General features: G+C 38.0%; 1 protein-coding gene across 3 annotated transcripts in view; it reads right to left on the bottom strand.

Annotated features, from left to right (window-relative positions):
• SLC44A1 (solute carrier family 44 member 1) overlaps positions 1-14,784 on the bottom strand; it is a 177,501-nt gene that overhangs the window by 125,481 nt on the left and 37,236 nt on the right. The gene's annotated exons all lie outside the window — the stretch shown is intronic.

Genomic DNA, 14,784 nt, shown 5'->3' with positions numbered 1-14,784 from the left:
GGTGCTAGCTTTTTATTGTATTCAGATGCCAGACTTAAAAATTTAGAATCTGCTTTCTATATGTTTTCTTCTAGGAAGGAAGCCCATTAAAATAAATTTCTATTCAGGGGTAGATTTTTCTAAGTCTTATAAACTTCAGGAAGGAAAAACTAAATTAAGACACTTTTGCAGACAGATCTGGGCAACTCCTACACCACCATCCATAAATTTTCATTCTGTTTCTGGAAGGTGTAAAGCGTTTCTATATCAAACACAGAGTTTCCTGACTAAAGAACTAGAGGCGTTCTAAAAGTTAATTTGCAAAGTATTAGGTTAGAATGTAATTACATTTTTTTCTTAGAGGAACAGTCTTAGGTTCTCAAGTCAGCTTACAAATTCCTTTTAACCAGAATGTAATTGAAACAACACTTCTGAGCTTTCTGATGAACAGAAATCCCTGAGTCTCACACCCTCACCTGGAAAGTAAGACAGGGGGGAGAGAGAAGGGAGCCTTGGAAAATCTATGGGAAATGTTTGTTCAAAAAAGAAGGTTGGGGCGTCCAGCAGCTTCCATGACAAGACCCAGGAAGCCATCTTGAGAAGACTTGTTAGTAGGAAGGGCACAAGCAGAAGGGGCTGGGGATAAGGAAACCCTCTAGTATAATTAGTATTTAGAGTGTCAAGAGTGGGGAACTCGTTCTTAATCAAGTTTGCTTAGCTTTCCCTCCCTTTAAAAACAGTAGTTTTTAATTATGTACCCTTTGATAACTTGATGAAAGCTACAGATTCTTTCTTTAGGAGGTCAGCATATAATTGCATAATTTTCATGAAAGCCTAAGGAATTCAGACCCCAGGTTAAGAAACTGAACCTTAGAAAACCTGCCTATCGACACTGAAGGCAGAAAATTTGAGCTTCAACCACTTCTTCCTGACGCCTTAAATGCTAACTAGATAAATGCATTTTCTGTGTTTAGTGCCTTACCCGGTTCAGTTGTTCACCACCAACAAAAAAACACCACCACCCTTGATAGCTGGCTCCCAGACACCCACACAAGAAAATAAGAGCACTAGTTAGTCATGGAAAAAAACCTTACCCCAAGATTCTAGCATTAAAAATGAAGAGTGAGTAGGCAGTTTTTTCCAGAGGAATGTGATACTGTGGCAAATGGATAAAGGACTCTGCTCTCTCCCTGGCTCTGTCATTAGTCAGCTGTATGACTGAAGGTAAATTGCTTCGTCTCTCTGGGTGGTAGGAAGAAATTAGACTAGATCTCCTAGGTTCCTTCCAACTCTTAAAAAATTTATGATCAGGAATGCAGTTTTGTAAAAATTTTTGTTATGATAAGAAAAAAACTGCAAAAATAATTTGACATATTCCATGTGTTATTCAAATAAGAATGCCTGTATGGTGGTCTGTATTTAGGAAGACAGTGTTCACAGTATGAATAAAGAATGTCTCTTTGTATCAAATAACTTCAATCTTGAATAATACCCATTACAGTAAAATTACTTAGAAACACAGAATTTGAACAACTCTTTGAAATGCATTATGTTTATTTACTCAAAGGTAACATCCAGATCAACAGCTACTTTAATATACTATATTTGTTTATCTTAACAAACAGTGTGTACTGAAGGGTGGGGAAGGACTCAGATTGATTAAGCGTTTTATGTACAACTATTTTCTTAGTATTTTTGTCTCAGACCAACATTCAGTTTTCAAGTTTTAATCTCATCTACAAAGAAAGTGGGATTTCAGTCTTGACCAGAAAAAAACCCAAAGATTCAGCATCTCAGCTATTCAATTCAACTTACTGTGGGCCAGTTCTGGGCCAAATACATAGAAAACCTTTCAGTGGGGATGAGAAGTGGAAAGCGGATAGGTATTACATATAAAAAATAGGGACAGAGTACGAAGTAGAATGCAAGAACACAAAGAAGGGGTGGTCACCATCACCCAGATACAGAAAGGCTTCTCAGAGGAGAGGCAGCTTCCTTCATAGGTGTTCTGAGGATTAAAAGTGAGCATCTGCCACACAGTAGGCACTACTTCATCAACACTCAGTTTTCAATTAACCCTGTCCCTATTGTTAAAACATCCCTTTAGGGGCCGGCCCGGTGGCTCAGGCCATTAGAGCTCCATGATCCTAACTCCAAAGGCTGCTGGTTCGATTCCCACATGGGCCAGTGGGCTCTCAACAAGTTCTCAACCAAGGTTGCCAGTTCGATTCCTCGAGTCCCGCAACGGATGGTGGGCAGCGCCCCCTGCAACTAGCAACAGCAACTGGACCTGGAGCTGAGCTGCGCCCTCCACAACTAAGACTGAAAAACAACAACTTGAAGCTGAACGACACCCTCCACAACTAAGGTTGAAAGAACAACTTGACTTGGAAAAAAGTTTGGAAGTACACACTGTTCCCCAATAAAGTCCTATTCTCCCCCCCCCCAAAAAAATAAAATAAATATATATATATATATATATATATATATATATATATATATATATATATATATATATCCCTTTACCAGGTGGACCTTTCCATTAAAAGGAGTAAAAAGAATATTAAACTTGCCTTTCCCCTTCTATTTGCTACAAATTTGACTTAATGGTGGCAAAATTCATTTTGGCTACTATTTTAATGCTACCAGTTATTGGTCACTATCAACCAGACAGTATACCCAAAGCTTTACATACATTATGTCTTCTATGTTCAAAACAGCTCTCTGATGTAGGCATGATCCTTATTTCACAGATAAGGAAACTCAGGATCAAAAGTTAAACAACCAGCCCAAGGTTTCATAGCCGTGCAATCAAGATTTGAACACAAGACTATGACTGCAAAGCCAAATCTGATGAGAATATCATTCATTTGTACTAATCAGTGAAGAGCAAAAACCTCCATTAGTTTCTTCCTTACATGCAAAATTTGGGAGCCAACCCAATAATTTAAAATCCTACAGGCGCAGAAAAAAAGAGTGAGATGTTTTATGAGCCATGAAATTTCTCAAGTGAGTCAGGAAACCCAATGGTTGAAAAATTTTAATGATTCTCTAACAGATTTAACCAAGTGGTAACTGGATTTAATGCTGCCCATTTCTTCCAATTAAAATCCACATAGACCCGGCAAAAAGTAAAGTGTTTTGCAAAAGCACTTTTTAAATGTGACTTTTGTCTCTTTCTCAAATTCTACATGAGATTAATACAGGCTGTCAATAAATGTTAGGTCCCTTCCCCTTCATCGAATCTTACAATTTAGGAATTAAATAGGACCAAAGTAATCACACAGTCCAAACCTTTCAATGAGAATGATTGAGACCCAGGGAAGGGAAAGAAGGAACTTGCCCAGCCGAACTCATTTGATCCTCAAAACAATTCTGTTGGTTATTATTACATACTGTGTTTCCCTGAAAATAAGACCTAGCCGGATAATCAGCTTTAATGCATCTTTTAAAGCAAAAATTAATATAAGACCCAGTCTTATTTCACTATAAGACCAGGTATAATATAATATAATATAATATAATATAATATAATATAATATAATATAATATAGTATAATACCTGGTCTTATATTAATTTTTGCTCCAAAAGACACATTAGAGTTGATAGTCTGGCTAGGTCTTATTTTCAGGAAAACAGGGTATTCCCAATTTTTCTACTTTGTAAAAGAGAAAACATAGGTCCAGAGAAAATAGTGGAAAATATGTTTCTGAAACGTGAGTACTCAAATTCTGAGGACTCTGTATGAGTGAAGGAAATGCTGAAAGTAAAAACATAACAGAGATGAAGAATGACTGATCAGGATTATCAGCAGACTAAACACACCCAAGGAAAGAATCAATTCACTCAAGGATAGGTCAGTAGAAATTACCCAAAGTGAAACACCAAGGAAAAAAAAAAGAAAATTAAAAACCCAGAACATAGCATTCAAGGACTATAGGAAAATGTCAAATGGTCTCACATATGTGTAATTGGAATCCCAGAAGGAGAAGATAGAATGGGGCAGAGAGACTATTAGAAGAATAATGACTGAGAATTTTCCAAAAACAACAAAACAATTCAAAGCACAGATCCAAGAAGCTCAGAGAATCCTAAATAGGATTAATACAAAACACCCATGCGTGTATGCATGCATACACATATACCCTCTACACATATTATATTCAAACTGTCAAGATAAAGAGATCATCTTCATGGCAGCAAAAGGCAGGAAAAGACACATTACATACAGAAAAACAAAGATTAAGCAAACTTGTCAGAAACTATGCAAAGCAAAAAACCATGAACGACATCTTTAAATTATTGAAAGAATTTTTAAACACCAGTATTAACCCAGAATTCTATACCCAGAGAAAATGTCTCTCAGAAATGAAGACTTTTTCAGGCAAAAACAAACTAAGAGAATGTATTAGCAGCAAACTGGAATTACAAAAAAATGTTAAAGAAAGTTTTACAGACAGGAAGAATATAATACCAGACAAACTTGGATGTACACAAATAAAAATTTCCAAAAGTGGGTAAAATGAAGGTTTGAAATTTTCCATAATTAAAAGCTTTTTTAAGAAAATTTTAAAAATAAAGGTGTGAATATATGTATAGAACAACATTCACATTATTTGTCTTCTTGCACATTTTTACAAGGTTATAATGTAGAAGGCAGAATTAATTTTTAAACTAGTAATAGACCATTAAAAAATAATTCTAAGTCAGAACACAGCTGATATCATGTTTGTCTTACATTCATATCCTTAAAGTTAAGGAAGAACAATGTTTAATATCTTCACATTCCTTCCTACATTTTGTATATTACAGATGAAAAATAAAAAAGCTTCCATAATATCTCTTACAGGAGTCATAGTACAGGCAATTATGTTCCGGACTCCACATGAGCCTTGATAGCTAAACCCAAGGCCTTCTAGTGAATTTGATACGCTCTACGAGGGTTGTGTATTTTTTAGGAAATAAACCTGTAAAAAGTTTTATCCTAAATTTTCATGTTATTTCTAATGAAGATATAGTTGTTGAGTAAATGTATTTGTAGATAATAATAACACACAAAGGTTCTGAAAGTGATATGTAATAACCATTAGGTCAAATCAGACATCACTGGATGGCATCAGAAGTAACAGGACAGGAAGGGTGCAAAGGCAGGGGACTAATCGAGTAGGAAAAAGTCTGGCAGATGTGAATGTAGTTTACAGAAGTAGGCAGGCCAGGAAGGATTAGGAAGATTGGAGGTAAGTAGGGTCCAAAATCCAGGAAGTCAGAAGGCACTTAGGTGATATCTAAAGGCAAAAACTTTACTTGGAGCTTTTTTACTGCCCTCTTTTTATACTTACTGTCCATAGTATGACTTTCTCCCAATTAAGATAGAGGTACAAAGCTTCCCAAAAGATTCTTACAGTAATCTAATAACAGTATTACCTAATGCTATGAATCTTTCCTTAATACATCAGATTTTTTTGTAGACATGGTTTGAAAATGGCAAATGTGCTACAACATGGTTACAGTCAATTAAACTAAGTAGTTACCATATTTTCAGACAATATTCTTCATAAAGAACCAATGGTTTTTCAAATACATACTGAGAACCACACAAAGATTCAAAGCCAGGTAAGATGAGCCCCTGCGCTTACTGAGCTCTAGTTCAGCAAAAGAGGCAAGCTAAGTACTATGATATCATGAGTAATGCCAAAATAGAGATGTGTAAAAAGTACTGCTGGAATACAGATGGGGAACCATTAAGCAAATATTTGTGAAATCAGTTGAAATTACTTCCTAAACTACTGAAACAAACACTGAAAAACGACCCTTTGATGTCTAAAATAAAATGTGTTTTATGCCCAAAACATACTGAAAATTCTTACTAGCTATGATGGGGAAATATTGACTGCCAAGTAAGAATTATCCCACTCAGAAATGCTTAGTAGTAAACAAACAGAACATGAAATTGGCTTAAAAAAACAAGTATCATCCATTTCTCACTTTGTATCCATTAAGATTTCTTTATCCTAAAGATGGTATGGCTGTTCCAGTGAGGAAGGGGCCTTCCAGTCTTGGAGAACAGGAAAAGCATCTTTCGTTTTCTGACACAATTAGCACAGGGCTGTATTTACTAAGTTGCTAGGATAATATTTTCATGTTGATGTCACTGGTGAGATTCCTACTAACACTGAGTTAAATACTATCTGGTCACATATGAGGCATGACCAAACAATATGGTGAATGTTTAAATTAAAAAAATATATATTTCATTAAAAGACACATTGCCATTAATCCGCCTGAAAATACTCCCCCTCGCTTCAACACACTTATCCCATTGTTCTTGCCACTTTCTGAAGCAGTTCTGGAAGTCCTCTTTCATGTCTTTCTTTAGTTGCGCTGTCGTGGCTGCCTCAGATGTCCTGAATCATTTTGACTTTGGGGAAGAGCCAGAAGTCGCACAGTGACAGATCTGGTGAATAAGGTGGATGAGGACACACTGTAATGTTTTTATTTGACAGAAACTGTCGTATACTAGAAGCAATGTGTGACACAGTGTTGTCATGATGAACGATGATTTACAGTACATTTTAAAACACCTTCAACCGTAGCTCACACACGACTGACTGTACTGAACAAGTTGAAATTTGTCACACACTGTTGCTAAGGTTCGACACACTGCTTCCCATATCGAAGACCCCTGCTTTTCCACTGGATGGCACTTGACAGCAGCATTCACCGTATTTTGTGATCACAATGGAAAGACTCCACGTCACACATTGCTTCTGGTATGGCAATTTCTGTCCCATAAAAACATTACAGTGAGTCCTCATCTACCTTATTCACCGAATCTGGCACTGTGCGACTTCTGGTTCTTCCCCAAAGTCAAAATAACCACGAAAGGTAAACATTTTTGAATCGATTCAGGACATCAAGGCAACCACGATAGTACAACTAAAGACACTCATTAAAGAGGACTTCTGGAACTGCTTCAGAAAGTGGAGAGAACGACGGGATAAGTGTATTCTAAGTGAGAGGGAGTATTTTTGAGGGGGGATTAATGACAAGGTGTCTTTTACTGTAATACATTTTTTCCCCTTTCTTCCGCCTCCCCACACCCCCACCACCCCCACCCCCGACTCCAGTTCAAGCCGTTGTTTCTCAGTCTAGTTGTGTAGGACACAGCTCCCTGGCCCATGCTGGTATTATGAGCCTTGCGCTCCCTCCTGGCTGAGGCAGTCAGTTGGTCTCCAGTCGTTGGTCGGCTGCTCACAGCAGCTCACGGCAGTTCTCGTCAGCTGCCAGCCACTCACGCTGGCCACAGGCTGCTCATGGCAGCACACAACAGCACATGATGGTTGCCGGCCACTCACACTGGCCACTGCCGCTCATGGCGGCAAACGATAGCCTGCAGCAGCCCAAGGCAGCTCACGCCAACCTCCGGCTGCTCACGGCACCCCAGCTGTAGCTGTTGTTCACTATCTTAGCTGGCCCATCTGGGAATCGAACCAGCGACCTTGGCGTTGGAGGAGCACAGCACTCCAACCACTGGGACAGCCCTGTAATACATTTTTTGAACTTAAACATTTACCATATTTGTTGATCACACCTTGTACATCTAGAGTTGCTGCGATACGGAATTTTTGATGGGATAAATGACTACATGCTCCTTTGTCATTCCCCCAGAGTAAGCCAGAGAACTGCATTCTCCTACATTCAGAGCAACAGTAAGTGGCAACCTGGGAGGCTGGTCCAAAGGAAGAGAACTGGTGTAAAGATAGTGTTAACCCTGGAAAAAAAAGGACAAACCAGAATTGATTCCAATATCATTTGGGCCAGCAATTCACAATTACAACACTGCCCATACTTCCGTGTTTTTATCAGTTTACTAGTATTCATTACTAGCAATTAAGTATTGAAGCTTAGAAATTTAAGCAGAATTAAGTTATCCTCCACACATGCTTACACTCCCATAGGACAGAAATAAAGGAGAGTTAAACTGGTAGGCTAGGAATTGCAATCACCTGAAACTTACACCTCACAACAAGCGTACAGGTGCCATCCTACTTGTGTGCCTAGATATCTGCAGCAGATTCATCCTTTCCATCCATGCTGCCTTTCCCAGATTCCAATGTAATACCAACTCTGTGTGAAGGCCAAAGCAAGCTAAGACGTGGCCTCTCACCCAGCACAGGTTCCCAGAATGCATCCTTGGGAAATGCTCGTTAATTTGCTGAATAAGCAAATCACTCCCGCCCTAATTTTTTTCTTGACCATCAAAGTCTACTTCCTGGGTAAACAGACAACCTCCAAAATAGTATCAGAGTTCCAGGGGTACTGCAGTAGTTTTCATTGTCCCAACTATTCCCTGGCACATCCAAAAACTCTCCAAGGTCACTGCTTATATAGACATTTGTGTGATTTAAGTACGTATGTGACAAACACTGACCTATCTGTGAGGACTTTATTTTGGTTGTGCCCATTTGTTTTACACAAAAACTTCAGGTATCAAAGACAAACAGTCATACACTCCAAATCTCCAAAGCTCCCTCCAAGGACATACTGCTTCATTAAATTCCCCAATATGCTTTTATTTGTGCAGAGTAGTAACAAAAGAATAAAAGAGCTGATGTGTATCATTTTTGCCACAATTTTCAGTAGAGTGAGCAGACCTGATGAAGTTGGGTAGCAATAAAACATGGAGGCTTTCAGCCTTCTGTTCATAAGCACCTGCAAATAAAATCTTGTAATAGGATTTTGAAAGACATTGCCTGTCCTTTGGGAAAGCTCTGTAAGGATCTGAAGTGCAAAACTACTTACAGTTACTACAAGTAATCCGTTTCATTTGCTAAGCCTGGTGATGGCAATTCATATTTGAAAGGTAAAAATAAAAGCATGATTTTAACAGGAAATTAAAGGTAATAAGATACATTGAGTGGAAAGATACAGGCATCTGTGTCCAACTGCTTTTCTTAGTTCATGAACTTTATGCTAAATCACAAACATTCATCCGTTTAAGGATAAATGGGGAAATGGCAACTGCGTAGAGCTGTTTTATAAGTTATGTATTCATATAGTAATAGAAACATCACAGGGAAATATGTAGCCAGTGTCTTTGCTCTTCCTCCAACTGCCCCCCAAATAATAATAATGTGGGCCAGTTGCAAAGAAGTCCTTACATCAGACTTCTCAGGGACTGTCTTCCTTGCACATGAGCACATGATAATTACTGGGCAGAGGGCAAGTTTGTCGTGTTCTGCAACAGAACTAATAGCACCTTTTACCTCCATCATCAATGAAACATGATTAAAATTATACAGACTTGTCTGTAATTCTCAAACAGTACTTCTAAATGTCTTTCTTCTGAATCAATGGGGAGCAATTTTTTATTTAAATTTATTATTTAATTTTTCAAAATTTTCGTTTTTGTGGGCTTCATTTTCCGTTCCCCCATTACAGCCTACAAATGTCAGCAACTCTTCAGTACTTGATGATACCAAGGACAGACTGATGGGATAAAAGCTCTACTTTGTACCTCCTACTGCTACAGTCCAGCCATTTTCAGAAAGCTAATAGATTTACTGACTCTTCTTGCTATACCATAACCATTTTTTAAAAGCAGGAATTGATAGGTACTCAATACAGGATTCTTATTCCAATCTTTCTTCTTTTGAACAGGTAAAAACTGACTTATGAAGACTATAGTGACTTATGGAGGAAGAACATGAATATTACACTGATCATAGCATAGCTACTGTGTCAATGGAATTCAATAAATTTATGTTTTAAATCAGAATTAGATAGTCTTTGCCAATGAAGATGTTTTAGTCCACAGCAATCCTACCCACAAGCAAATGTATGTTCAGTTCTGTGGTGGTACCTAAGAAATCTTAAGTAACCAAATCCCTATTATACTGTGTTTTCCCGAAAATAAGACCTAGCCGGACCATCAGCTCTAACACGTCATTTGGAGCAAAAATTAATATAAGACCAGGTCTTATTTTACTGTAAGGCTGGGTATAATAATATAATATAATATAATATAATATAATATAATATAATATAATATAATATAATATAATATAATATAATACTGGGTCTCAAATTAATTTTTGCTCCAAAAGATGCATTACAGCTGATGGTCCGGCTAGGTCTTATTTTTGGGGAAACACAGTAGTTGAAAAAATAATTTAGGAACACCCCAAGTATGGAGTAGAGTCCCTTCTTTTGTGTTCCTAGAGAACAGTATGTATATACCACCATCTCAGTAATTACCATTTCACATTATAATTATTCGCTTCCGCAGTAGATTATGAACTTCTTGAGAGTAAGGATAATGCGTCTCTGTTTTGCTTAAATCAGGGATCAGCACTGTTTAGAGTAGGCATTTAAAAGTCTTCAAGAGAAAGCCTATTCTACACAAAACAATGTGTACAGAACCTTCCTCCTACATGGTTGAACATTTTATATGTCCATTCCTTCCACCTTACTGACTACTTGGGGGCAGGGACTCGTTCATTTTATTCACTGCCATACCCCAGTATATGAACAGTGTCTGACACATAGTAGGCTCTCAGTAAATTCATTTAATGAGTGAATGAGCATGGCTAGGTCTCTTACCAGTGGAGGGGCATAATGTGAGAGCAAACATCTTTACTGCCTCTCCTGTATGAGATCATTTCCCTAAAAAGCATCCTATTGTATCATAAGCTAGCTGCTTTCCCTACAAGTATTATATAGTATGGCATTTCCCAAAGATATTTGTTAATAGGTTCTACAAGGAAAATAAATTCCAGATTTAAATAAGTTTTAGAAATGCTGATTACCAAAGTCTAATCTTTAGAGCAGGACTTCTCTGAGACCTATTGAGAGACTCTCCAAACTTATTTGGCCATACACCCATTGGGAGACAAATCTACAGAGATAGAAAGTAGATTGGCACTTGCCAAGGGGTAGATGTGAGTTAAGGGGGAATGGGGAATAACTGTTAATAGGAATGGGGTTTCTTTTGGGGATTATGAAAATGTTTTAAAATTGACTGAGGTGATGGTTACACAACTGTGGGAAAATACTAAAAACCATTGAATAGTACACACTTTAGATGCGTAAACAGTATGGTATGTGAATTGTATTCTCAATAAATTTGATCTATAAAAGAAATCACACAAAATACTTAAAAGGGGACCACATTGTCCACTGCACATATGGAGTTCTCACTTCATGATAGTATATAGTTCTGACTCCATATGAACTCTTTTAATATAGCCACATTAGGTATACAACAAAATAAAAGTAGAACAGTTTTAACTAAAGAACTGGGTAATAATGAAATGTAATGAAAGAAAGCATTTCTCTGAGAAATCAGAAGCTATAAGAATTACTGGATAAAGTGCCGATTTTCATGGAACAGTTCAATCCCTCTATTGAACTGTACAGGCAGTACAGGGGATAAGAGAAATAAGGTTGCAGAGAACCAAAATAAAAGATCAAATAGATCAAAGTAGAGCTAGAAAATTCAAGAGACCATAGGACACACATACCGAGGCAAAACTAGACTGTGGTATAAACACAGCTACCGAAAAAATGTACTTGTCAGAAAAAAGGGACTGGAAAGGGCAGTGCACGCATAGTTGTTACTATTTATTTAGCACCTATTAGGTGCCAAGATCTGTACTTGGCCAGTTATATTGAAAAACAACAGTCTGTGAGAGAAACGTTAATACTGACCTTTCAAACTGTCTGGGGAAGGGGTGCCAGGGTAGCAGACTCCAGATTGCTGAATGGACAATTCACGATGCTGCTGCTACTGTGAGTCACCTGCCTACTACCCTTCATCTGATTTCATGTCATTAGGCAACCTTCTAACTGTCCTCTGGCTTCCCACAAGTTAACAAGCAATGTGCATGACATCACTAGAGAGCGACAGAAAGGTAAAGCAATAGAGCAAAAGAGGTTATTGCATGTGAAAGAGTCTGGATGAATACATACAGACTAAGCTCTTGACAATTGTTACCTCATGAGGTGGGACCAGAAAGGACTTTCTATTTCTGCATTTCCATTTTTGGACTGGATTTTTAAAAAATTTAATCATAGCATTGTTGTATTAGAAGTAAATAATTCTTAAATAATAATTTGGCTTTACCTCAATATTAGCTAATCTGACAAAAATGATCTGGCATGTCAGTTTAATACATTAGCCTCCTGAGTTGACACGTGTGTCTTATGACCTGGATTTACATGAATACTATTAATGGAAGGACGCACTCTAAATGTACTAGCAAAATTAAGTTTCTGAGCCTCCCAAGCAAGAGGGCTTGTGATGTCTAAGATCCGTGACACTTGGTAAAGCCCCCTCGCAGTCAGCAGCTGGGCTTCCTTAGTTAAACCTGAACCACACCAAGTATTCTGCATTCAAATTCTATAAGCAGAAAATATTAAAGAGCTATAATTTAGAACCCTTCCAGAGAACACTTCCCAGCATTTCAGCATAATTTACAAACAGGCAGCTCCTGGACATACAGACTGGCCTTAGCCAACTAGCTTTGGAAGCAAAGAGGTTGGTTCTACACCATTACCAACCAACCCCGTCTCCCTGCCTGTGAATAGATCAGAACCAGGGAGGAAGCCCCAGGAATACGAAAGTCCTGTGTTTAGCTTGGCTCTAGAACCTAGGTCTTAAGTTCAGTTATACTCCCACCCCCCAGGCCAGGGTTTAAAGTTAGGTGTCAGAGTACCCTGTAGAAGGGGCCACTGAATGGTGTACACATTCAGCATCAGATCACAGCTGGCCCTCACCCACCCCAAAGTGTGACCAATTGGTTATCTCCAAATGACTGCTGTATCTAAGAATGCTATATTATCACGAAGCCCCCGAATTCTACTGCTTGGTAAATCCAGCTACTAAAAATCAAGACATCAATTATTTAAGTATGAAATAGAAAAGAATAATACAGGGGATTCGAGCATAAAATTGACAGTTGGATTAGAAAACTATTATAGCCCCTTCCAACCCTGAGATGCAATGGTTCCACAATCAGCAAAGGTTTTCAAGAGAAGCTAAATTAATGAAACCAGCTAAAGACCTAAAGTGATTAGCAAAAACTCACACAAAAAGACAAGAAACACCCAAATAAGTGAGAAGGAACAATGAATCATCAAATTAATAGCCCTGTATATGACAGATACTAAATTTTGTTCTTAAAAAAAAAAAGTCAACCGAGAGAAATGAATGTTAATGGACCAACCTTGAATAAATGCTCTAAAAACATGAGCACCTGTAAACCTCCACACCCAATGAATCATTCAAACAGCCCACTCATGAGAAATAATTTCTGTCCCTCTCCAAAGCCAAGTCTCAAGTTCAAACAGACATTGTTTACATCTTAACTGGTCTCTATCCAGTTCTGGCAACCTATTTTTCCCACCAGCCGTTCCTCTTTGTGTCTGTTAAAGCTACTTTTCTCATATCATAAGATTAGTCTTCATTAACCCCTTAAAAGTACTGTTTTTTCCCTCTCTCCACACCCCCATTCAATTGGTTCTTTCTGTACCACCGAAAGTACTGATTCTCAATCATAGGCTTCCAACAACGATACAACTTCCAACAACATCGCTCCCATATTCAGAAAGTCTCCATTTCTCTGAAAGCCAATTAAATCCTGCTTCTCTGCACAAAGTTGACCTTATCATAAACCCATCTTGTATTAGAACTACAGCAAAGAAACAACCCATTCTAAGGTGGTAAGACTGGCTTACCAAAGGTCTCCCAGGAAGTGTAGGCATTTGAATCCTAGCAGTCTGGCTCCAGAGCTCATGTTCTCACCACCACACTAACCTGTCTCTCATGTTACTTATAAATTTTATCTTACTCGTTTCATCACCATATTCCAGCTGTTATGTCAGAACTGTCATCGAATTACGCTTGATGTCCTGAATGTCATCAAAATGTCCACCTTTCAATATTTCCTTTATCTTTGGGTAAAGAAAAAAGTCACTGGGGGCCAGATCAAGTGAGTAGGGTGTTCCAATATAGCTATTTGTTTACTGGCTAAAAACTCCCTCACAGACAGTGTCGTGTGAGCTGGTGCGTTGTCGTGATGCAAGAGCCATGAAAAGTTCAGGTCATCTAACTTTTTCATGCATCCTTTTCAGCAGTTTCAAACAGTAAACTCGGTTAAATGTTTGTCCAGTTGGTACAAATACTCAATGAATAATCCCTCTGATATTAAAAAGGGTTAGCCAAATCATTGCGACAAGTTTGCGAACTTGGGGAAGGCAGCTTCAAGCAGGTATGTGCTCTAGCCTCGGGTGATCTTTAGGCGGTTTCTCGGTGTGCTCTTCTCGGCGTGCTCTGCCATGTCTGTGCAGGTGGTGAGTTGCAGTCGGCGACGCACATCTCTTTCCAACTCTTGTTCGCTTCACCTTGGAAGCCTGAAGTATTATTATCGTGAAAATCTGCAAATGTGACAAACCTGGGCATCTTCTTTCTTCCCTTGCAGAGCTGGTTGTTGAATATTTACAAATACACCATTACTTGTGCCTCAGTTTGTCATTCAATCAGTTTTTCTTTCATACAGAAACAAATTTTTGTATAGCCAAACCAATTTGATTTTGGACCTTTTCTCACTGCTTTTAAAAGCTATTCAACTACTTGGTAAATATATTTTTTTTCTACTTGTTTATGGTTTCATGGAATTTATGTTGATGTATAGTATGAGTTAAAATTTTTAAAACTAAATATCTAATGAATTCTGTTGATTTAAAATGGCTCCGTTAATAAACAATACATTCTTACTTATAGTATGGTCTTATGTTTACACTAT

The sequence above is a fragment of the Rhinolophus hipposideros genome (genome assembly GCF_964194185.1).
Source record: "Rhinolophus hipposideros genome assembly, chromosome: 11".
NCBI lineage: Eukaryota > Metazoa > Chordata > Mammalia > Chiroptera > Rhinolophidae > Rhinolophus > Rhinolophus hipposideros.
Note: the sequence above shows the minus strand (reverse complement) of the source record. Positions and strands in the feature narration are given on the sequence as shown.